This window comes from Pseudorca crassidens, chromosome 13 (assembly GCF_039906515.1).
Source record: "Pseudorca crassidens isolate mPseCra1 chromosome 13, mPseCra1.hap1, whole genome shotgun sequence".
Taxonomy (NCBI): domain Eukaryota; kingdom Metazoa; phylum Chordata; class Mammalia; order Artiodactyla; family Delphinidae; genus Pseudorca; species Pseudorca crassidens.
The window spans coordinates 69,183,091-69,196,973 of record NC_090308.1 but is presented as its reverse complement, the minus strand read 5'-3'; the positions used below and the strand labels follow the sequence as shown (position 1 = coordinate 69,196,973).

The window sequence follows — 13,883 nt, the reverse complement described above, 5'->3', positions numbered from 1 at the left end:
CCCAGATTTTATCAGTGACCTTCCCTCATGGCTCCTGACTTCTATGCTGTGCTCTCTTCCTTAATTTTCAGCATTACTCCTCCCCATTTTTAGCATAAATACCCCTTCATATTACTATTATACTAGGACTAAATATTCCACAATTCAGCTAGTATACTGGATCGTTTTGATGCCTGGCTTACCTCCCCTCACCCCAGTCATAGGTCCTGTCTCTCTCCTCTGCCCTCACCTTCAGTAATTCTGTAATACTTAGTACCCTGCACAAAGCCAAGGTTTTCCATATCCCCTTGTGATCGCCAAACCCAGTCATCTCTCCCTTCTAAGGATTTTCCTACAATAGTATAAACTCTCACTTGGCTGTATTTACAATTATGCATTTTAAATTCAGACAGGTGACCAAAGGTTAAACATTCACTCAGAATTATTTAATTACAAGGCTGGACAACTGAAAAATAATTTTCCATTAAAAACAGTTTCAGAGCTAGAAAGTATCAATAATATACTGGCTAACAGGTTATGACTCTAGGGCAGTGACAAGATTAAACAGAAATGGCTTGAATCTTATGGATGCATTAATCTAGATTTGACGTTGGCTCAGAAATCTTTTTACAAATGCAATTTCAAAATTAAATAATCTGTCTTGAGTTTTGTTTTCTTTCCGTGTCCATAAAATGAAGAGCTTTTCCTGATCACCAGTTTTTCATACAACAGACAAGTAAATCTCGTGGCACTAGCCCTAGAAAAGGAAGAACATTTGAGATTTACAAGACTATCAACATCTCAAGAACTTATTTAAAGGAATTTTCAAAAATACTGTCGTCCTTATAATGGTCTATCTCAGAAGCCAGATCCGTATATAAGTTTTTTTCAACAGAACTTCAGGTTCGGGATAGGATCATCATAGATAAGACCAAGGACACAAGATTGATTGTTAAGCAAAATATCTCTACTCACAGACATGTTTACACCTTAGGAACTTCATGGCAAACTGGCCTCTTTCAATAGGCGGACAGCGACCCCTGTCACTGTTGGCAGAGAAGAAAAACACTAGTGTGAAGCAACAGTTTTTCCCCTATAAGAGGCATAAGCTAACAGAAAACTCAGTTATAAAATCCAGGCAACAAAAATTTGTTATCTCATATCTGCATATTGGTCTTATCTCAGAAGCCGAATCCGTACATACTTTTCTTCAGGTAATCCGTTTAGGAAGAGCTTTCCTCATTGATCAGACCAAACTCCATTAAGCTCGATCACACTGACACTTACCATAAACCAGAGCAACATTAAAAGGCAAGTACTACGGAATGCTATAGTAGATGCTGTAAGCCACATAACTTACTTTCAAATGAAGCTGTTCATCATCAATCGGTGACGGTCATAGCTTCATTAGCATTCATCGACCTGCAGGATGTTCCTTCGAGGACAAAAAAATTTCTCATTTACTCTACATGTGGACTAAACACATGCAGACTCAAAGTATTAATACGAGTCCAATACACACCTGGTAAGATTGTCAAGTTTTAACCAAGTCATTTTCCAGCAAACCTTCTCCCATACGTTTTGGAACTTTCCTTTGCATCTAAAAAGAAGTTTAATTTCAAATGATGCTCCATCATCGTTTCTGTAAATCAACAGGTTTACTCCTTCGGTTTAAAAATAAGCCCTCAACAACCCTTACCTCTGCCTCTCCACATAACAGCTCCGTTACACCTAAAGCCATTGTTCTTGCGGGGCATCTATTTAAAATTAAGCATTCTCACAGAATGTCATAGTTCAAGGTTTTCAGCACTAAACTCCTCCCCTTCAATAATCCTATTTGCACACAGCGCCACCTCGGCACAATACAACTCAGTCTCACGCCGAGTCCGGGGCTGCCCGTTTTGAAATAACTGTTGATCTGGCCATGGGAGAAAGACACCCTATCACAGGACTCTTGCTCTTAACGTTAAGGGTAACCCCCGCCCTCAAATCCCAGGAATGTTGTCTTCTGCCGGTCGCCTCCCAGGCTCAGTCAGGGGCTGCCCGGGCGTAACAACCAGGCCGCGCGGCCACCAGCGGCCGCCTCCGCACGCCTACGCTCGAAGCCGGCCGCCACCACGACTCGGGACACGTGGCGGCCCGGCGGCGCGTTCCCCACGTCCAAGTTTTCATCACCGCACTCTAAGCTCCAATTTCTGAAATCGTTTCACCTTACTGCAGCTCCCAACCTAAGCTGCGCCGCCCGGGTTCGCTCGGACAACCGCCCGCAACGCCCGCTTACCTAGAACCACACGGTAGATCCCAAGTCCTGACGTAAAAGACCGAGCGGTCTCGCCAGCAGTTCCCTATATACTCTCTCCCGAGCCGGAAAGAGGCCGCCCCTCCCTCTCGCATCTATTGGACGCTGTAGAGTAAGGGGGCGTGACCGGCTCCTGATGGGAGGAGCGAGAGCGCGCCAGGCGGCTCTTTTCTTTCGGGGGCTCGTTCCGGGGCGTGGTGCGCGCGCCGTCCCTCCGCGGCGCGCACGCCCAGCCCCGGGCGCGCGCCCGCTGGCTCGCCGCGGTCTGTCGCTTCGGAGTCTGGCCCTACGTGGCGCGGGAGTGGCGCCAGAATTTAAACGAAGAGCCGCCTTTGCAGGCGAGGCTACCACCTACACTGAGCCAAGTCTGCCCGCGACGGCTGGGGCGGCTCGGGGCCGGCAGTGGACTTGAGTGTAGCAGTGGACTTGAGCGTAGGGCGGCCTCACCGGGTGACCTGCTCGAGAAGTCGGGCTGGCTGGTTGGCTGGCGCCTGCGGGAGTTGACGCCGGGCGACCGCTGCACGCCCGGAAAGAGAAATTGGCGGGCAGAAATGCTCGGGTGAAAAAAGTCTGTGAAAGCACCGTGTTTCTCCTCCGGTCCACAGCGAGAACGCCGCGCGTCTCGGGAGAGCCGGCCCGCCGCGCGGCACGCGGCCCAGCTGCGCTCCGCGGGACCCGCCCCACCCACACGCCGCCGGGCGCAGGGCGCTGCTGTTACGCTGATACGCCCAGAGAATTCACCCCGAGACGGGAGACCCGAGAGGTAAATCCTCCGCTTGGTAGAGGAGAACACTGAGGCCTGAAGTAGCTAAGTAATTTTCCTAAATTCACACAACCAAAAAAAAAAGGCTTTGCTCTTTACATCTTTTTGTACAAAATTCATTATAATGCATGCAGGAGAAAGATTAATTTGAGAAATTTCCCAGAATGCTTTATCCAAACGACACTTCAATTCAGTAGCTATGATTGCATTAATTAGTAAGTACGGGTAAATATACGTACGTATATGCACACACAGGAGCACGTGACATTAGAACATTTCGGCATTTGAAATTTGAGGTCTTCATAGCACTTAACAACTAGTTATTATGTACATGTGCGTTTGTTTATTGTCCTCCGCCGGTGCACCGCTCTTTATTTTTCTGCCTTAGAACAGTGCCTGGCATAACGCAGGTGGTCAGTAACTACTGGTTGAATAAACAAATGAATGAATATATGCGGTGGCTTTTTAGAAAATTAAAATGAAGACCAAACTCCAGATTAAAAGTTAATAGTGAAAAGCAAATTTCTATAACAGGAACCTAAGCGATGAAGTGTTTACTTGGCTGGGCGTTATGTATATTTGAAAATAACCATTTTGTACTGTACAATGTAAATTTGCATATTCCTAATATTAAAAAAACTAAAACAGTACAAAAGGATATAAAAAGCAAAGTAAAAGTTCCTTTTCATATCGCTGGGAATCTTCTCCCTGCTATTAACAGTAACCAATATTAACAGTTTTTGAAACTTTCTATGCACATATATGTACGTATTTTTTCACATGCAAATAGGATCTGTGTCCTTTTCTGCAACTTGCTTTGCCCCCGGTAAGTATCATAGACATCTTTCTGTATCAGTACATATAGATGACCTTCTTGTTTATAGCCTGCATAGTATTCAGTTGGATGTGTCATAATTTCATAACTTTCCAGCTTTTCACTATTTCAAATAGTGCCGAAGTGAATTACAAGTATATCATAGTGAGCTTGTGAGAAGATCGGCAAGATCGATTTCTAGAAGTGAGGCAACAGTTATGTGCACTTAGATTTGTGATAGATATTACTTAATTGTTCCCAGCTTCCTTCCACTCCCATAAAATGGTTGTGTTGTGATTATGTTTTGAAGTGTGTTTTGCTAATTGAGAAACATGTATGACTGTTATGGGTGGCCATTGTCACACAATTGAAACCGAAAACTGTTACTCCCTTTGTTCTCTTTGAATCACTGTTTGCTGTGCTGAGGACCCTTAAAATCATCTGGTCAAAAGCAGTATAAAACTCTGACTTATCAATTGAATTACTTGGAGAGATAAAAAGTATCAGATTTCTGATTCCTAACCTGGAGGTACTAAAGCAGAATATCCAAAAGTGGGACCTAGGAAGTATTTTAAACAAGCATCTGGGACAGTGCTAAAAGGAATATAACATAAACCACAAATGTGAGTCATATATGTAATTTTGAATATGCTAGTAGCCACTTTTAATTTAAAATAGTAAATAGCATCAGATGAAATTAATTCCAGTACATTTTATTTAACCCAACAGAGCCAAAATATTTTCATTTCAATATATGATCAGCATAAGTTATGTACTCAGTCCTTAAAATCCACTGTATATTTTACACTCACAGCACATCTCAGTTTGACTGCCCACATTTCAGGTGCTTCATTGCCACATGGCTAGTGGCTGTTGTATTGGACAGCCCAGGTCTAGGGTGGTTCATATACATATATAAGTTTGAGAACCGCTGTATTAGGGTAAGTGCAGTAGTGCACATCTGATATATATTCCAGTCTTAAAAAAAAAAGACTCCCATATTCCTTTTAACTCATAAACGGATAACTCTAACAAATGCAATGCAAAATGAAATGAATTTAGAGCCTGATTAGTGACAACACTGCCCTCCAGTGAATGTGGCTTGATGACTGTAAAGTCAGTACATAATTCATTCAAGACTTTTATCTCTTCAAGGAACAGAAAAACATACTGAGGAATGAAGCCAACAGTTATTGCTCCCACACCTAAAGCAGACAAGCGAAATGCTACCAAATATTTTTAAGTGAGTTAAGAAAGACCATATAAAGGTCAGAACTGAAATTAAAAGTATCCTTGAAGAATTTAGCATACTGAAAACAACTCCTCATATTCTGTTGCAAACTTTCAGATAAGATCATCATTTTAATCATTTTTTTTGGAAGAAATGTTCACTGAGCCCCTGGTGCATGCATTGTGCTTCAGGGAAGGTTAATGTGAATACACAAAAGTCCTTGCCCTTCCCGAAAGAGTTTATACTTTAGTGAGAAGTAACCACCCAATTTTAGACACCTCTGCTTTATTTTTTGTTTTGTTTTAATTTTTGCTGGAATATAGTTAATTTACAATGTTGTGTTAGTTTCAGGTGTACAGCAAAGTGACTCAGTTATACATATACATATATGCATATACATATATATTCTTTTTTAGATTCTATTTTCATATAGGTCATTACAGAGTATTGAGAAGAGTTCCCTGTGCTGCACAGTACGTCCTTATTAATTATCTATTTCATATATAGTAGTGTAGACACCTCTGCTTTAAAAATTAGACATTCATTAAAGACTTTTAGGTAAGATTATAGTGTGAACCAAATAGTGTTTTAGGAAGAGTTTGGAGAGAAAAAGCAGTGTTTAGAAATTTAGTGCAATCATTTAGATGAGATATTGTGAGGGACACCACTATAATTTTGTCCACGGAGATGGAAAGCAGGGAAGAGAACAACGCATGGTGAGAACGTATGTGCTACTGGGTTCTTGTATGCATTGGATCATGTAATCTTCAAAACAATCCCGGTGTATACTTTAAAGATGAGGAAAATGAGGCATAGAGATCTCGGTCAACTAACTTCCCAAGTCCTTCTGACCCCAGATTCATAATCCTGTACCCAAAACATGCTGTGGCTGTGTTAAAGGAGGAGATGGTAGAATGTGATGATCTGTGGGGGAAGTGGAATGGAGCCTAGGCAGGCAAGAGAATGGCAGCTCCACTGACAGGAAGAGGCAAGTCAGAAATGACTGATTTGGGAGCAGGAAAAAGAAGATTCAGTTTTGGTTTTGTTAGATTTTGAGGGGAACATTTGGTTACATTTGTCCAGTGGACCATCAGAAATGTAGAACTGAAGCCCAAGAGAAGAGTCGGGGCTAGAGAAGGACCATTTGGCAAACTAATGAAGATGATGAGTGAAGTCATGTGCACAAATGAGTGTGGGGAGAAAGGAAAAAAGGGCCAGCAGCAGTTGCCTAAAATAGGTACCGTAGTGTGTGCAGATATCCTGTAGTAGATAGCATTTGAGCACATAGTCAATACACATAAAGAGCTGGTTAGATAATGAATGTATGAGAAAAAAGTTCACAATTACAGCTTTTGGTTAAATCATGGGAAACATATGTATGCTAAGTTAGGTAACGTAAACATAATTAACTTATTCCAAAGTGGGAAAAAAGTCAGCTTTCAGAAATAAGAATTATCTGATAAGGGATAATATCCAAAAAATATAAAGAACTCACACAACTCAGTAGCAAAAACCCCAAAAAATCCAATTGAAAAATGGACAAAGGATTTGAATAGACAGATTTTTCCAAAGAAGACATACAGATGGCCAACAGGTATTGAGTTGACCAAAAAGTTTGTTCAGTTTTTTCCATAAGTTGGCTCTAGCAGCACTTAGTTATCTTTAACTTCATTCGAAACAATTTTATTAGATTGTGTTGTGACAGCTGTCATATCAGCGTGCATTTAAAAAAGCTTATCAAAATTAGTGAATTTTTGTGTAGCCATTTTAATATTGAAGATGGAAGAAAAGCTACATTTTTGGCATATTATGCTCTATTGTTTCAAGAAAGGTAGAAACGCAACTGAAATGCAAAGAAAGATTTGTGCAGTGTATGGAGAAGGTGCTGTAACTAATCGAATGTGTCAAAAGTGATTTGTGAAGTTTTGTGCTGGAGATTTGCTGGACGATGCTCCATGGTCTGGTAGCCCAGTTGAAGTTGATAGCAATCAAATCGAGACATTAATTGAGAACAATCAATGTTACACCACTCGGGAGATAGCCGACATACTCAAAATATCCAAATCAAGTGTTGAAAATCATTTGCACCAGCTTGGTTATGTTAATCACTTTGATGTTTGGGTTCCACGTAAGTTACGCAAAAAAAACCTTCTTGACCATATTTCCGCCTGTGATTCTCTACTACATGTAACGAAAACATCCCGTTTTTAAAACAAATTGTGATGGGTGATGAAAAGTAGATACTGTACAACAATATGGAATGGAAGAGGTTGTGGAGCAAGTGAAATGAACCACCACCAAACACACCAAAGGCTGGTCTTCATCCAAAGAAGGTGATGTTGTGTATATGGTGGGATTGGAAGGGAGTCCTCTATTATGAGCTCCTTCCGGAAAACCAAACGATTAATTCCAACAAGTAGTGTTCCCAATTAGACCAACTGAAAGCAGCACTTGACGAAAAGCATCCGGAATTAGTCAGCAGAAAACGCATAATCTTCCATCAGGATAACACAAGACTGCATGTTTCTTTGATGACCAGGCAAAAACTGTTACAGTTTGGGAAGTTTTGATTCATCTGCCATATTCACCAGACATTGCACCTTCGGATTTCCATTTATTTCAGTCTTTACAAAATTCTCTTAATGGAAAAAATTTCAATTACCTGGAAGACTGTAAGAGGCACCTGGAACAGTTCTTTGCTTGAAAAGATAAAAAGTTTTGGGAAGATGGAATTATGAAGTTGCCTGAAAAATGGCAGAAGGTAGTGGAACAAAACGGTGAATACGTTGTTCAATAAAGTTCTTGGTGAAAATGAAAAATGTGTCTTTTATTGTTTCTTAAAAACTGAAGGGACTTTTTGGCTAACCCAATACATGAAAAGATGTTCAACATCACTAATCATCAGGGAAATGCAAATCAAAACCACAGTGAGATATCACCTCACACCTGTTAGAATGGCTGTTCTCAAAAAGGCAAGAGATAAAAAATGCTAGTGTAAGATGTGGAGAAAAGGGAACCTTTGTGCTCTGTTGGTGGGAAGGTACAGCCACTATGGAAAACAGTGTGGAGGTTCCTCAAAAAATTAAAAGTAGAACTACCATATGATCCAACAATTCCACTTCTGGATGTTTATCTGAAGAAGATGAAAACAGTAACTCAAAAGATATGTGCATCCCCATGTTCATATCAACATTATTTACAATAACTAAGATATGGAAGCAACCTAAGTGTCCATCAGTGGATGAATAGATAAAGAAAATGTGGTATATATATATACACGATGGAATATTATTCAACCATCAAAAAGAATGAAATCTTACAATTTGTGACAGCCTGAATGGACCTTGAGGGCATTATGCTAAGTGAAATAAGTCAGACAGAAAAAGACTAATACTGTATGATCTCACTTATATGTGGAATCTAAAAAGAAAAAAAGAAAAAGAGAAGAAAAAAAATCCAAGGTCAAAAAGACACGGAGACCAGATTGGTGGTTGCCAGAGGTGGGGGATAGAGGGTGGGCGAAAAGGGTGAAGGGGGTCAAAAGATACAAATTTCCAGTTATAAATAAGTAATGGGGATGTCACATACAGCAGGGTGACCATAGTTAATAATACCGTACTGCATATTTGAAAGTTAGTAAGAGAGTAAATTTGAAAAGTCTCATCACAAGGAAAACAATTGTGTAACTATGTATGGTGACACATGTTAGCTAGAGTCACTGTGGTGATCATTTTGCAATATGTACAAATATCGAATTTTTATGTTGTACAGCTGAAATTATACAATGTTGTATGTCAATTATACCTCAATCAAAAAATTTAAAAATACGAGAATTAAAGAATCTTATCTCTTAATGTTCATTTTTCCAGTGTCTAAAACTGAACTGGTCAGTAAACTCTAGGTTTCGTTGCAGGACAGACAACTGCAAATTGAAGAAAATCTTGTGAATACTTCATGAAATAGTAGAGTTTAACTTAAGCAGGTGAAGTAGTAAAGTTAAAGATCTACAAAAGGGGGAAAAAAATCACATGTATCTGGAAAAGTCAAGGTGGCAGTTTGACACATGAGCCTGAAGTTCAGAGGAGAGGTTAGGGCTTGAACGCCATTGGCATGAGTAAGGTATTTAAAGCATGACACTGAGTGAGAGCATCAGGGAAGGAGTATAAATAAAGAGGAGAAAGCCCAGGACAGAGCCTTGGAGCGCTGCAAACTTTCAGAGTTCCAGCAGAGAAGGAAGTGCCAATAAATGAAATGCCTTGGGGGGAAAGGTGGAGAGTGCGATATCTCAGAAAGAAAGTGGGGAGTTTCAGGGAGAGTTAGGTCAATTAGCATGAATGTTGAAAGGTCAGGTAAGAAAACAGAAATGACTGTGGGGTTTGGCCACATGAGGATCACCAGTGAACACAGTCACAAGTGGAATAGGGATGACGGAAGCACAGTTGAAGAGGACTGAGGAGTAAGTAAGGTGAGAAGGCAAGAATGTGTCTGTAGCTGGAGAGGGTTGTAAGAGTGAGGGACTGCTTTTTAATTGAGAGGTACTAGAGCATCTTTATATGTTCATGGGATTGATTTAGTAGAGGGTGGAGATTTATGATGCTGGAAAAAGAGGCAAAAAGTTATAGGAGCAAAATCCTCGAGAAGGCAAGAGGAGATCCTTTGCAGAATACAAATGGAGGTCTTTGTATTCTTTGATTGTTAGAACCAGAGATAAGGCAGGTGTAGGGAAAGGCAGTCACGCATAGCCTGTTGACCCTTGCATAACTGCATAAGAGCATGCCTTGGGCCTGTTCAGAACGTTTTCTTACGTGGAAATAAGAAGTCCTCACAGCCTGTGCTGGGCATGATTTGTACTTTCTTTGGTCTGCTTTAAGCATGTGCATCGTATGACACCCGGCCAGCCCTTCTGCTATAATCTATTCCTGGTGGGGAGAGAAGGGGGTCCTTCACCAGCACAGGAGGGGTAGGTGTAGACCATCTTCCTGCATCGGCTGTAGGGAAAGATGCACTGGCCATGAGGGAGCCATACTCACTACTGAGGCTGATCCTGCTCTGTCTGTTCTCTGCGTGAGTGAAGTGTTCCATCCAGTGCCTGTGTGAATTGTGTCTTTCTTGGCAACTCTGATACCTGCAAACTTTGCAGTGAGTACACAGCTTGGTACTGCTGCTTCTGGTGGTAGGCAACAGGTGTCACTTGCTTGACAGTTTGGTGCAGTGAGCAAGGTCACCAACAAAGTATACCATGGCACAAGGTTCATCAGCACAGCCATCCCAGGGTGGTGCTAGCTCCCTGGGGGGGATGACCTCCCTCTAGCTGACTGGGGATAAATGAGATGTCGACAGTCTCCTTGTCAACAAGGATAAACTGGTGTTATGGACAAGGGCAGAATGCAAGAGGTGGGCCCTAAAAATTTTTGGAGAATTAGCTTAGCTTCTGGCCACCTTCACACTCCTACACCAGCCCCTAACTTCCACATGCAAGGGGTTGCAGATGACACCCAAGGGGAGTCAAAGGCCCCTGTGTAGGAAGCTCCTCCTGATTTGGGTTGTTTAAAAACCCCAAGTAAAGCTTGTTTTCACTCAACACAAAACCACTCATGGTGTTGCTGAAAATGTAACTGATGAAATGAGGTCCTTCTCTCAGAATGAAATATGAAAGCTGAAAGACAGATATGGGCAGAGGCCAGGGGGGGTCTCATGTGACTTGAATGGTGCATGTGGTTGATTAGGGGGCCTTGCAGACTTAAATATCTCAGACTGAGTGATGCAGTCCAGGGAAGCTAATCACTGACCCCTGGCTGCAGTGTGTTTTTGCCCACATGGAACAGGGCAATCAACGGGGCAGTGAAAAGGATAAGCCCATGTTGCTCTTGATCTGGATTGCAAAGAGTATGAGCACGGTATTCCCAACGGTAGGGACTTCCCTAAGACTAGGAGCCCCTGGAAAACCACTCATAAAGCCATAACTGCATTTCAGGTAAAAGCCATAGATGCTGCCTATATGACCCTGACCCTGGGGATGTAGATGATGCAGTGGAGTCCTTCATGTGACAGGGGGCTCTCCAGTGGAAGACCCCATTAACCCTACAGTTGTCCCCTAAAATGACTATGGGACAAGAAATAGAAAAGCTCCACTGAAATGTCCTGTTTGGGATCAAAACAATAGAATGATTTCAGTGGTTTCCAACAATTTGGGCTAAACAGTTAGAAAACCAACAATGGGGAGCCATGCCCAGAGGCCAAAAGGGGAACTCAAGGGAAGACAGAGGAGGAATGAAGGAGAGAACAGGGTTGACCCACAGCAATATGGCTTCAGTTGTTAAACCTGGATAGACAAAACAAAAATTGATGAGATCCCTACAGAAGACTTCTACCAATGCTACTGGACAGAGCGAGGTCCCTCTAAATTAGAGGTTAAGGCTCTAATCCCATATTCCCATTGTGATAGCTCGGCTGGTACAAAATGACTCAGACACTCTCCACGCACTCCAAAACAGACAAGACTCCCTGAACTCACTAGCTAAGCTGGTGGTGGTAATGGACAACCAAATAGCCTTGATCTGCTGGTGGAACATCATGGCATTTGTGTTATTGCCAACACTTGTGTATATATCAGTAATTAAGGAAAGGTAGAAACTGAGCTGGAGAGGACCCATGCTCAGGCAGGATGATTATCGGCTGTATACCTGCAGTCCCCCTAGACTCTTCTCAGAAAACTCTTCAGTTAGCTTACTCCAGGCCCTTGGGGTTCTTGATTAGGGACCATCCCTGAGGGAGGTCTGATCACCCTCCTGGGTCTGGTTCTCCTTGTGGCCCTGATGAACTGCTGTCCCAAAATACCATGGAGCCTCTGCGAGTAAACTGCATCCATGTGAATTGTTCAGGGGCCCCACTGGACCTAGTTCCATCTCCAGATTTGGGAGCGGAGGGTGTTCCTACCATATTTGATGTGTTTTATCTGCTATTTCAGTGGTTGAGCAAGGGTTGGGGGCTGGACTATTGGGAAAGACAGTTATGTATAGCCTGTTGACCCTTGCATGGCTGCATATCATGGGACACGTGGAATCGTTTGGGAATATCTTTCCCTGTTCTGGGTTTGATATGTAATTCTTCGTTCTGCTTAAAGTGTGTGCATGATATGGCACCTGGCTAACCCCAGCTATATCTGAACCTGGTGGGGAGAGGAGGAGATCCTTTACCTGCAGCACAGGAGAGGTGTGTGTAGACCATCTCCCTGCATTGGCTGTGGGATAAGGTGTGCTGGCCATGGGGGACCGATACTCATTACTGAGGCTGATCTTTGCTCCGTCTCTTCTCTCTGTGAGTGAAGTGTTGTTCCATCCAGTGGCCGTGTGAACTGTGTCTTTCTCGGTGACCCTGACACCTGCAAACCATGCAGGTTGACATCCTGAGACTGCTGCCCCTGGTGGTGAGCAACAGATGTCACTTGCTTGACAGCAGGAAGTACAGGTACGGATAATGGAAGTCATTGTTTGTATTTTCTCAAATAACTACGAGGCAAGGTCATCAACTGAGAATGGAAAATTGGGAAGTACAAGAGGTTTAAAGAGAAAGGATGTGTGAAATTATCAGTATGCAGAGTAGAAAAGCAGACAGACCAGGGAAGTGAAATAGGATTGGTTCACAGTGTGGAGTGCACATGAAATTTATGGCCATACATTTATTGCAAGTAAAGCTGTGAACTTTCTATTTCTAGAAATATTCAGACATTTGGATGCCAGCATGGAGTAGGGGGGATTAATTGGGATAACTAGGGCTAAAGCTTTGTCAGGCAAGATAATGAAGGAAGAAAGGACTGACTGAGAGAGTTAAGGGTGTTTGCAAGGAAATGATTTGAACAATTAATAACGAAATATAAACTGGGTAAGAGGATCATCTGTAGTGAGAAAGTGATGGTGTCCATGGACTGGAGGTTTCATTATAGCTGAAGAAAAGCTGCAGTGGGAAAACTAGAAAAGATAGGAAATGGGAGGATTAGAAAGTAGCATTCTGGAATTTGAGCTTTTGGAGGTACTGTAATTGTTGGTACAGACAGGGTCAACAGTGTTACTGTGGGGGTGGGTGGTTGAGGTGGAAGGATGAAATGATCACTGTGGGGAAGGAGGTTGGGGAACTGAGAGTCTAAGGTGTCAGGTGGGTCATCACCGTGGATGTTGACACTGTAATTGATGAGTAGTGGGAATAAAGACTACAAAACGTGCTAGAGTCATCAGTGAATGAGGGGATGTGACCCAAGTGTTTGAAAGATGACAGTAACAAGGAGAAAGAGCTAGTGTAAAAATACGCTGCCCTACTTCAAAGATTATGGGGCTTCTTTAATTTATTTATTATTTTTGGCTGCGTTGGGTCTTCATTGCTGCGTGCGGGCTTTTCTCTAGTTGTGGCGAGTGGGGGCTACTCTTCCTTGTGGTGCACGGGCTGCTTATTGCAGTGGCTTCTCTTGTTGTGGAGCATGGGCTCCAGGCGCATGCTTTTCAGTAGTTGTGGCGCACGGGCTTAGTTGCTCCGCGGCATGTGGGATCCTCCCGGACCAGGGCTCGAACCTGTGTCCCCTGCATCGGCAGGCGGACTCTCAACCACTGCGCCACCAGGGAAGCCCAATTATGGGGCTTTTGTAGGAGGAAAGAGGAATAAGATTTGGGAGCTACGATAAAGAGCAAGGGGAGCACCCCTCCACCTCCGAGTTCCATGGGTGGTTCAGTTTAGGACAAAGTTTGAGATGTTTGGACACATCCAATACAAGATTCCAAGTATGCAATTGAATATTCAAGCCTAGAAT

The 13,883-nt window shown here is 42.6% G+C and overlaps 2 long non-coding RNA genes and 2 other non-coding genes across 5 annotated transcripts in view; 1 reads left to right on the top strand and 3 right to left on the bottom strand.

The window, feature by feature from the left end:
- Nucleotides 1-403: 403 nt before the first annotated feature.
- LOC137204765 (uncharacterized) lies at nucleotides 404-2,334 on the bottom strand. The gene is made up of 5 exons (XR_010933816.1): nucleotides 2,261-2,334; nucleotides 1,502-1,579; nucleotides 1,340-1,414; nucleotides 955-1,025; nucleotides 404-736 (listed from the first exon to the last, which is right to left on the bottom strand). It is a non-coding gene; the product is annotated as an uncharacterized lncRNA (long non-coding RNA).
- On the bottom strand, nucleotides 835-907 carry LOC137205164 (small nucleolar RNA SNORD50). Its single transcript, XR_010934029.1, has one exon. It is a non-coding gene; the product is annotated as a small nucleolar RNA SNORD50 (small nucleolar RNA).
- Nucleotides 1,158-1,227, bottom strand: LOC137205165 (small nucleolar RNA SNORD50). The gene has a single exon (XR_010934030.1). It is a non-coding gene; the product is annotated as a small nucleolar RNA SNORD50 (small nucleolar RNA).
- A 130-nt stretch (nucleotides 2,335-2,464) lies between the features above and the next one.
- The window catches only part of LOC137204766 (uncharacterized), a 399,567-nt gene continuing 388,148 nt past the window's right edge, over nucleotides 2,465-13,883 (top strand). The window contains exon 1 of one of the 2 annotated variants that reach the window (XR_010933817.1): nucleotides 2,465-3,041. This is a non-coding gene — a long non-coding RNA (uncharacterized lncRNA). Of the gene's footprint in view, nucleotides 3,091-13,883 lie in introns of both variants that reach the window. The other variant, XR_010933818.1, reaches the window with a different exon arrangement.